The sequence below is a fragment of the Quercus suber genome, unplaced genomic scaffold (assembly GCF_002906115.3).
Source record: "Quercus suber isolate HL8 unplaced genomic scaffold, Cork oak 2.0 scaffold_69, whole genome shotgun sequence".
NCBI classification, from domain to species: domain Eukaryota; kingdom Viridiplantae; phylum Streptophyta; class Magnoliopsida; order Fagales; family Fagaceae; genus Quercus; species Quercus suber.
Window position 1 is genome coordinate 389,780 of NW_027069534.1, and position 11,702 is coordinate 401,481.

Below are 11,702 nucleotides of genomic sequence, written 5' to 3' on the forward strand. Positions count from 1 at the left end.
CGGCTTGCAACGTACTCAAAATAAACTCAAGGACAGCGTATTAGACATGTCTATAGGGGAAAAGTGTCATCTAATGGCATCTCCACTAAAAACTGTGAATTGCAACACACTTCTGATTCCAATATGCTATTCATGTCCAATTTTATTAGAAACTTTTGAAGAAAGTTCCATTAATGTCTCTTTATATATTTTAAATAATAAAATGCAATATTCTCTTTTTTCTTCACTGTAGCATCACTTAAATAATAAAATGCAATATTCTCTTTTTTATTCATTATTTTATCTAATGCTATCCTATGTATGATAAACCAAAAAAAAAAAACCAATAGCATTACTTAAATAATAAAATGCAATATATATTTTTCATTGTTTGATTTAATTCTATCATCCGTGTGATAAACCAAAAAAAAAAAAACAAAACAAAACAAAACAAAAACAAAAAAATTGGCCAGTAGCATTATTACAATTAACCAGTCTCGTGCACTAGCACGGGATTACATACTAGTGTTTAATAAGTTCAAGGTGAAAATACTATTTTGGTCCTCATATTTTGGAGTCACAATCAAATCTAATTAGTCTGTATTTTTCGATAGCAATAAATTTGATCCTTATGATTTTTTACTTACAATCAATTTGGTCTCTACTGTTAAGGTACTAACAAAAAAAATGCTTATGTAGCAAAGGGTGAGTGCAATGTTAAAGAGGTGGACCAATTAAGAATGACACATGAATTAAAAAAACACAATCAACTCCAACTCAGCTAATCTAAGTTTCAAACCCCAGACAGATCCCACTTCTTCCATTACCAAACAACCCCATCCATTTAAACACAATTCTCAGCCACTTTCAGATCAAATCCAATTCAAATTCACAAAATCAATAACAACTTTCTACACAAGTTTGAAAAAAAAAAAAAAAAGTTTCAAATACAATGGAAGGAGACGTTTTGATGGCCATTGCTAGTGCTGAATCAACCTCTCGAAATTTAAAATCTAAAAGGGAAGTAATTTTGTTTAGGCACAGCAGCTTGAGCTTACTGGAGACTTGTTTATTAATGGAAAGATCTTCTAAGGGGCCTTATATGGGAAACCCAGATCTTGTATAAGGCCTTATACGGGGATTACTTTGTAAAAACATTAAAAGACTTCAATCTCTCTCTCTCTCTCTCTCTCTCTCTCTCTCAAGTCTCTGTAGTTTTCTTTCTCTTTTAGATTTGTGATGTCCTTGCTAAGAGATTTGGGTTTCACGATTTGGATCATTAGGACAATACCCAAACCAAGGCAATCCCAATCCCCTCCTTGCTTCGGCTTGGTTCTGCAGTCCACAGACACCACTGAAAATTGCTATTAGATCCGCTCACAAGTAGTAGAAGTTCCATGGTTTAAAGTTAGCCAGTGGCCAGCGGAGTAGCAATGAGGATGAGGATGAAGATGAAGGTGGTAGAGAATTGGGTCTGTTTGACAGGTGATGGATGGGGTTGTTTGGGTCATGGGAGAAGTGGGGATCTGTCTGGGGTTGAAAACTCTTATTCTTATTCTGATTGTGTTTTTTAGTTGATGTGTCATTCTTTAATTGATCCACCACTTCTGCACTCACCATTTGCCATGTAGACATTTGTAAAGATCAAATTTACCGTGAGTTGAAAATAATAGTGGTCAAATTGATTATTGCCAAAATGTGGAGAAATTAAAATATTCTCATGGTAGGTTACGTTATTTGTCTACCATTCTATTAAAAGACTTTAACATATTTAAAATTGCTAGTTAAAAAAAAAATTAAACAGAAACTAATTATTGACTCGACAATTTTAAACAAGTAGAAGTTTTTTAGTGAAATTGTGGACAGATGACATGGTTCACTATAAGGACTATATAATTTCTTCAAAATGTGGGGACTTATTTGACTGTAAATCCAAAATGTAGAGACTAAAATAATATATTTACCTAAGTTCAATTAATGTATTTTAGAGACAGGGAAATATTAGTTTCAATATGAAATTAACAAAAAGGATAAGTGATGAATTATATGTTAGGTAGATTTTTGTTTTTGTTTTCAAAATAGTGTGAATTGTTTTCAAAAAATTGAATTTAAAACTAGTTTTTAGTGGAATTTTTATTTTTGCATTATAATTGTTTGGCTCCAATTTTTAAAAACAATTTTCAAAATATTGATAACAAAAAAAAAAAAAAAAAAAAAAAAAAAAGGTTTGGAAGGCCATTTTATATTTTTTGAGACAAAAATTAGCTAGTAGATTACATATTTAAAAAAAAAAGTAAAATAAAACACCTAAAAAACGGTTAAAGTTGTTTAAAAAAAAAATCAACACCAATGGTATACACCTATTCTATTTTTAATTTTATTATAAGTAATAAAAATTTTATCAAGAAAGGAACCAGTACCCTATGTTTATGATGGAGAACACAAAAGTACCTAAAACAATAAAAAAAACAACTCAAATAGAAATTCAAAAATGAAAGTACAATGAGTAAATCCCGAAACTTGAGACTAATCAAACAAAGTTTGAATTAGCAAGGATTTCAAATGGTTAATAGGTCTCACAAGAGCTTTAAGTGTACGTTTGACTTTTGCTTATTTGCGTAGTTTTAATCAAAATAAATGATTTTTGATAACTTTTATGTTAAATGTTTTACAAAAAGTTAAAAGCTAGTTTAAAAAGAAAAAAAGAAAAAAAGGAGATAAAAGTTATATTTTATAAATATATATATATATAAATATATATATATCGAGACAAAATGTAAAAAACAAAACTAGTTTTAGCAATTCACAAACGCATCCAAAATGTGTGGTTGTTTCGTTCCTTTCTCGCTAACCACATAGACACGTGGCTACCAAATTCCAAACATCTAAATATCTCTTCTATATTAACTTAACTTTTTATCAAAAAAAAAAAAAAAAAACTTATTACGGTTTTCTAACTTAAATTTTGTTGAGGCTCGTTTTCCAAAACCAAAAAATGTTAAGCCTCGGTTTATAATTCTACACGCCTAGGGACTATCTTTAAAACCCAATTCCGTGAATGAGGCCCACTAACAACTATCATCACACTACACACGGCCTATGGCTAAGCCCAATCTTGTACCACACGGTCCACACTAAGCCTCTATTAAATTTTACAGCTGTAAGTGTAACAAACTTGGATTAGGCAATGAATGTTTTCTAACAACAACAAAATCTTAAAACATTTTCCACGGTCACCTTATCTTTGTCCATTGAATTTCTGAGTCATTGATTGAAGAATTATAAATCTGAGAGCATGGTTTCATGATAAACTTCTATAGTTGAAATATTTCAAGATCCAGTAAATATCGTAAGTTGTTAAGTGAATCAGCCCTGAAGTTTTTTTTTTTTTTCTGAGAATCGCATGATGAAACTTTCATTGAGAATCATAAGCAAGGTCCTTTATTTATGGACAGCAGAACAATCTCATCTAGAGCACCCTACAGCCAAACTTGCACATTCTCTAATCTAGACTAGAGGCCATTTTAGTTTTCCCGAAATAATTTTGTAATAAATTCTTCTATAATAAATACTTCCCTTAAAGATTAAACAAATATATGATAATTTGAAGAAAAAGGTTTGAAGTTGACATATAAACCAAGATCCACAAAGAATACTGAATTAAAAAAATGCAGCAAAAAAGTAAGAACATGAATCTTGAACTAGCATTATCTTGATCCCGCTTCAGACCATTGAAAATTATGTTAATTACAACTCATGGATCCAGACTTTAATGAATTAAAAATTAAGGGGTACCCAAGAGTATGTTGATAATAGGCCCAATCATTTGTACCATACAACTTCAATTACCTGATTTTGTTCAACATAGGAACACACTCAATTTGGTAGATAGCATGGAAATGTGAAGGCCGTCCATTCAAAAGAGGATGTAGAAGCATACCAAAATTGTACACATCAACCTTCTAAGTTATGTAGCCTGCAGCTGTATATTCAGGTGCATACATACTTTCAATCAAAAAAGATAAAATATAACTACAGCTTCCTAAACTACTATCACATTACTTGCAATTGATCTTTAGGAATAGATATAGAGAGTGAGAAATCTGTCAGCTCGGCAACATTGTTCTCATCCAATTTAATGGTGGATGGCTTAATATTTCTATGGATAACAGGCCTAAAAAATTAATGGAGATCTGTAATTGCATTAGTTATGCCCATTGCAATGCTTAGCCTACATTTCCATGGCAATGGTTCAGAGACGACTCCCTGAATTGGATGGATACACGTGGAGAGAATTCTGTCCCCTGCAAATTCATACACTAGAATTGGCATATTGGTCTCTAAGCAGCATGCTAAGTGTTTTAGAACATTTTGGTGGACACTCATTTGTGATCCAACCACAAAGACTTCAATAATTCCTTCAACTTCAAAATCCCAAAGAATTTTTCCTTTATAGTTTTTAACTGAAATTAAGCGGTCTTCCCAAGAGCCCTTTTAAAATTCAAAACTAAGCAAGGGTCAAGGTAGTTTGTTTCTCTTCTGAGCTCTTCGGTAGAAAAGACATGGATAGGATTGCTTTTCCCATTGCAAAAGGCAATTGGCTCCTCTAATAATAGTCTTCCATTCTTCATAAATGGTGCCTTCCCTTTTGCTTTCCTCTTCATTTTCAAACATGAATTCATCTTGTCCACCAAACCCTTAGATTACAGATAGGAATATTAATACACATATTTAATATGTTAAAGAGGCTATAATCTGGCATTAAATAAAGAAACTTGGAGGCCATTGATCAATCTTTGCTTAAAGATCACGATGGTCATGCTCATGCACAATTCAGAGTATTAAACCAGTAGTATTCTGCCATTATGTAAATCAAGAATTGCATGATTTTGAAACATATTACCTACCTAAGTATCAAGAAAGTTATTATTATTGTTTTTATAATTATTTTGATAATTGGATAGTACAATGGGGGAGGGGAGATTTGACCTTGGTTCTCCTAATAAAGGAGAGCAAGCTATGCCGTTGAGCTAAAAGTCTCTTGGCCAAAAATGTTATTGAATTACTGATGGTCCAGGCTGACTATTCTCCTAACTATGAACATCATACAAGAGCTTGGATCAATTGGTAATTGTTTTGACAAGAAATGTTCTATAAAAACAAAACAGATTTTTCATGGACTCTTTTATCTATCGAATTTCTTAGTCTTTTGAAGCCATATAAATTTGAGGGCTTTGGTTCCATGAGATAAAACTACAAAAATGAACCATATCAAGAACCAAATACCATAAAGCGGTTATTTTGCCTAGAGTTCAATTTTACTGAAAGTACTTCCAAAAATAAAAATCCCTTGGGATTAACAGAGGTGATAAATATGAACATAGATCCAATTAAGACAATGTTTGATTATGTAGCAGCAAATCAATAAGAACAGTTTTTTAAACATATCATATGACCTAATAACAGAAGTCTTAAAATAGCATGATATTAGTCCTGCTTTAGACGCATTCATAGATATATTACAAGTCATCCAGAAATGAAATAGAACCTCTTATACTACCTATTGATAAGGACACATTGGACCGCCCAAAAGTTCATACAATCACATTTCATAGGCATGCAGACACATATAGTAATTGAAAATTCAGTGGTGAAGAGAATGTACCTGTGAAGAACCCAGAGAGAGAGAGAGAGAGAGAGAGAGAGAGTTTCAGCTATAAAATGTGAAGCAGAACAAACTTATATCAGATTTTGCTAGCTTGTGGACGTGGAAGTCTTACACACTTAATATTTTATGAGCTATATCGTGTACAACCTGTAAAAGATTATATTCAAAGTGTATAGGAAAAAAAAACTTCCTAGTCCACTTAAGAAAGATCATCACAATTAAGAATACCAATCTGGAAACTGAGAAATTTCATCACAATGACTTGGCAGTTTCCTTGGACTTTCTCTTCAATACCTTCACCTAATACACCTGTGTGTTGTACCTGGTTGAGAGCCAGACCAAAAAAAGGGTGTAAAAAGATTAAATTTGTGGACCAGGTTTCTCAACATTGTTTTTTTTAGTTATGGGGTGAGGTTTTGCATGTTGGTTCTGTTTCTTTCGATTGCATGGCTCCAACAAATAGAAACCTAATATCAAAATATTGACTTCACATGCTTTTTTTAATTGCATGCATGGCTCATTGACCAAATCAGACTACTAAACTTGGATCATTTAGGGTCAATTTGTCCACAAAATATAAACTCTATTAATTTAGAATTAGAACAAACCCTAATGAATTCGTTTTGGTCCAACCTTAGCTGTATAAATGCAACATAAGAAATTTCGTGGACTAAGTTGTCACATGGCCAAATCACAAGGGGGAAAACTGTTTGCCCAATAAATTATTCTAGATTTCTGTGAAAGCAGGGAGTCCGAGTTGGATTTTACTAAATGCCTATAGGCTATATGTCACGTTAAATATTTGAGAACTATCTGGACTATTGTTAAATTTGTTCACACTCTCTGTGTGTCAATTGTGCTTTAGGTATAATTGTCTAATAAAATCTCACATTTTCTTGTTTGGGGCTTGGGCTGAACTGAATCTGATAGACCATATTGTTGGGATTGTCTGTTTTAGAAATTTGTTGGGTTTTATTGGGCAGATATGCTCACTTTTCAGTTTTAAACTGGTGAAGAGTACTGCACCGTCTCAGGCATATATAATCTTATGATTGGCAAACTTGAATCAGGGTATGAGAAACAACCAAGAACATAGATGTTTTTTTTCCTGCTTCAGCAGTATTTCAAAGGGCCACTAATGTATTGCTATTGAGCTGCCAAGGGAATCCAACTAAGTTTCTAACTTTTAACTGCGTGTTCAATCATAATAACGCTGCCAATTTGTATAGTGACACCATTCTTGTAGACAATTTTATACCTCCACCTGCAACTTTAAAACACAAAGGTGTAATATAATTCAATGACACAGTCGCAACTTGGAACATATATTTCTACTTTAAGTATACATTTGTTTTATTGCAGACAGGAACGGCAATGAATTTGGATGAAAATAGATAACAAGGACGTAAGATAGACCAATCAATTCCCAAAAGTTGTTTTGCCACATCAATCATTGTTGTTGGCAGGGAAAGTTGATAGGAATGTGGGTGAGGGCATAACTGTTAGTTACAAGCTGGAGGAGTTAGACCCAAAGAGAATACTGTGAATTTTGCAGCCCAACCACTGATGCTGCAATTTAAGATTGGAGAATTCTATAAGAGTATCACATGACTTAGTTAATAAGTCATGTGACTTGTTTAAATAATACACATGAATAATCTTATAAATCAAAACCTAATGGGTTGGAAAAGATAGCTCCAAACATGTTTGGAGCCAACCTTTGTTCAGGGTACTATTATTAAAATCTGTTAGGCACCTTTGAGGGGAACTTGGCTCAAGAAATATGGGGAGACTTTCAGCGGGTTCTACACTTCCAAATTGCAATAGATCACAAAGAAAATTTGCAAACGCCAGTTCCAAGTTTAGAGATCCAGCAGACTATGTTTTCTTTGGATGGAGAGAAGGCCCCAGGCCCTGATGGGTTCACAACTTTTTTTTTTTTTTTTTTTTTAAATTTTAAAAACTCGGCTTGTTATCCCTTCAGATGTAGTCCATGCCATCCAATCATTCTTCAATTCAGGTAGGTTACTTGGAGAGGTGAATGCAACAATTATTACTCTTGTCCATAAAGTGAGCAATCCTTCAAGTGTGGGCCATGGGGGAATTATGGACCAATTTTTTTGTTGAAATATAATTTATAAGAGCATCACAAAGAACTTGACTAAGACTTAAAGCATGCTTGAATGATATTATTAGCCCCAACCAAACTGCAATTGCACCTGGCAGGAATATAGCAGAAAATGTGCTATTAGCTCATGAAATTGTTAAGAACTACTCTACCATAGAGAATAAGGCCAAGACAGGTGTACCATCAAGGTGGAAAATAGGAAAGCTTATGATTCAGTGGAAAATCTGGAACAGTAGTTTACTTTTCAGTGCCTTCAAGTTGTGAATTTTATTACCACTCCTACATACTATGTGACTGTCAATGGAGGACTAGCTGGTTATTTTCAAGGAGCCAAGGGGATGAGACAAAGGGATCCATTGTCCAATTATTTTTTTTTTGCTAGCAATGGAGTTCCTAACTCAGGTGCTAAAAAAAGGATTCTTGGTTGCAAGGAATTCAAATTCCATCCCAGATGTGAGAATCTGCAGCATATCAACTGAATGATTTTCACGAGAGCTGATCTACTCCCAATTCAGTGAGTGAAAAGCATTTGAAGACTTTAAAGCAATTTCTAGCCTGTAGATTAATATTCTAAAAGTAAAGTATTTTGTGCAGGTGTATCTGCAGGTCTAAAGAACCAAATTTTGGATGCTCTTCACTTTAAGGAAAAGTTGTCTCCCAATTAGATATCTTGGTATGCCTTTAGTCCCTGGTAAGCTGAGCTATCATGATTGCAGGCCCTTAATTGAGAAAATAACAAGAAGAATAAATGCTTGGACATTTCCATACTTATCCTCTGTAGGCGTATTGAGGTTATTACAATCCGTCTTGTATAGTGTGTCTTTGGGAGGTGAGTGAGTGATATAGTTGCTTTTTCTAGGTAATTTAACACAAGATTTATGAAGTAAAAAGCTACACTTTGCACAACTATAAGGTGGAGGCAGAATGACCCACATGTACCTGTCAGATTCTTTTGTCATTCTAAATAAAATAATGTTTAATGGAATACAATCTTAAGTGTGGCTAAAGCGGTGCCAAAGAAGTCGGCCATTTTGTCAAACACCAGGTGAGCAAGACACATTCCATCCACCACATTGGAGTAACTGGATGATCCAAACCACGATTACAGACCTTTATAGCAATTGGGTTTTTGATCTTGTAAGAGAAAGATCTCCATAGTCATGACAAAAATTTGTTCCGATTAACTTTTGTAACGATTGCTCTGTGCCTAAGTTATAACAATGGCATTAAAAGTTGAACTTGTACTGATTGTGTACAAGCAAGGACATGAACAAACAAAAACACAGTATAGATATTTAAGTATTTAACTCCAAAAAGTGAAAAAATCCCAAAATTTTTATAAAAAAAAGAAAAGAAAAAGAAAATAAGATTCCCAAAAAGAATGGAGGAGTGTAAGAGTGAAGGTACCTGAGAATAAGATGTTGAAAGCATTGCTTCTCTAAATTACCGCCCAATATTTATTAAACTATTGTTATTGAACCCCACTGGAGAATAAAAGATTATCTGCATCTGCACATAAGGGGAAAAAAAAAAAAAGGAAGAGTGTACACCAAAAAGAGGAAAAATTGATTCAAATATGACCAAAAGGAAATTGCAATAATGCAGTAGAATGAAATTCACAAAATTTGTAGAAATGCATCACTCAAAAACCACGCCCTTTAGCTTGGTATGAGCAAATGAAAGTTTGAGTATAATCATATACTTTAGGGCTTGGTATGAGCAAATGAAAGTTTAAGCATAATCATATACTATAGGCTATAGCCTATGCTCCAAAAGAATGCCAATTGGTTCCTTAACCTCATTCCATCTCTCAAAGACTATAAATAATGGAACAAAAATAAAATAAAATAAAGGCCCAAATTTAGATCAAATCAACACTCAGTCCAAAAATTAGAACTGCCAAGGGCTAATGTCAAGTTTGTGTCTACTAATGTCCAGAGTAGTGACCCACCCTTCTTGTAAGTGCCAACATCTTCACTAGAAATAGACAGTCTATGAACCATTCCTGTTATCCACAAACAGGGTTATAAAATGAATTCTGGAGTTGCTCTACTATTTCAACTTTAACCAGCATTGGCATCTTCAGAGCTCACTAATCAGTTACAGAGTGGAAAACTAAAAGATTACACAAACATATGCAATTCATTATTTGCAACAGTAAATGAAATGCTGAGTTACATATGTAACAAACCAGCAAAGGTTATACAGAAATTAAACCATTATAATGAATAAATAGTACATACCATTTCCCCCTTTCAGGTTAAAGAAATCTATCGCCTTCACATACTTGTCAAAAAATTTGCACGCAATTCAAATGAATAAATAGTGCATACTTTTAATTCCTTTGTAAATGTCTGACACTCAGTAGAATACTTTCACAAAATACATGACTTTAATAAATCCTAATCTTGTCAGACATATACACCATATTCTCAGGTCAACAGATGAGTGAAGGAACAATTTCTACATGGATGGTGACATCATAAGAGAAGTAAACAAAAACAAAACGACTTAATTGATTACATTTCTTGGTTTGGCTACCTGCTTCTGTGGATTCTTATCTTCTCAAAGACTGCATAGTTGCCCTGACAGACTATTTTGAAGGCCACAACTTTCCCCTCCATCTAAGACGATTTCTCCTTACTTGGAATGCAACAAAGTTAATAGTTTTGGCATATCAGGTATTATTTAAGCAAAAAAGTAGACATCTTTTAGAAGAAAAGTCCAGCCTCACATTTTACTAACAATAACTTGTAGGAAATTCTATATACCTTCAGAGAATTTGTTTTTAGGAATAACAATTAACTATGGTTGCTACAAAATAACAAGCAAACGTCTACCGACCCGACGTCAACCCAAATGTCCGCCACTTTGAACCACGCCGCTGCCAAGTCTGCAAACCAAACCAAAGACCGATGGTTTTGCAGTAAGGAGGAGATTTCAGATGGGTGAAGGAAGGGATTGAAGAGGCTATATAGCACATTAGCTGGATTTGAACAAAAAGGGAGATTTTTGGGGATCTGTTTGGTAAAATTTCTTCAATTGCTTTCACACAAAAGCAAAACAAAGCAAAAAGGGGTATAATAGTCCGTATAAAGTAACAATTTTTTTTTTTCGTTTTTTACTTTAAGTAAATTTATTTCAGAAAAATCAAAAAGAAAATGTTAAGAAATGTTTATAAGTTACACTTTACCTAACGTGATAATAAATATTATTAGTGGATTTGAATAATATAATAAAATAAGGTTTGATTTATAATTTTATGATTGCTGACTTTTTATTTTTTTAATAAAAGTATGGACACAGTAAAAGTTATGTAATAAAATTTATAGTAACCTTAGCATTATTTAAAGACTATAATATACCATGGTTATTTTTCTTGCCTTAATAAAATTTGAATCATCTCAATTCTCAACAACTAAATTTTAGTTGTTTTTCCTATCCAAAAAAAAAATTTAGTTAAAAAAAAATTTAGTTGTTTTCAAAAAAAAAAAAAACAACTAAATTTTAGTTACATGTTCCTCGTACACACACACCCACACACAAAAAGTGACTTGAATGGGTAAGAAAACCACAATGATGCATTAACATTTAACACGGAAGTTAAGAAAACCACAATGATAATGCTCATTGGCCTAAGCAAGAACATCTTACCTACACACTTTGATGGAGATTATAAATTGGACTCTAATTTTATGTCATATATCTTATCTAAATTTTCTAATTTTTGTACCCAAATAAATGATGCATTAACATTTTACACGGAAGCCAAGAAAACCACAATGATAATATTCATTGGCCTAAGTAAGAACATCTCACCTGCATACTTTTATGGGTGATCTCAATAGAGTTTAGAGCTCTTTTAATCCCACAACTAGAACCAAGGAGTCCAACGAGAAAGACAATAAAAGTAAAACATCATCTCCT

The 11,702-nt window shown here is 33.1% G+C and overlaps 1 long non-coding RNA gene across 6 annotated transcripts; it reads right to left on the reverse strand.

The window, feature by feature from the left end:
* Positions 1–3,924: 3,924 nt before the first annotated feature.
* LOC111987506 (uncharacterized) lies at positions 3,925–10,844 on the reverse strand. Of its 6 annotated transcripts, none has more exons than XR_010628838.1 (3): positions 10,019–10,844; positions 9,183–9,284; positions 3,925–6,917 (listed from the first exon to the last, which is right to left on the reverse strand). It is a non-coding gene; the product is annotated as an uncharacterized LOC111987506 (long non-coding RNA). The 6 variants fall into 6 exon arrangements; XR_010628836.1 differs by having other exon boundaries at positions 3,925–8,982; XR_010628837.1 differs by having other exon boundaries at positions 3,925–5,794; positions 5,876–9,284.
* Positions 10,845–11,702: the final 858 nt, after the last annotated feature.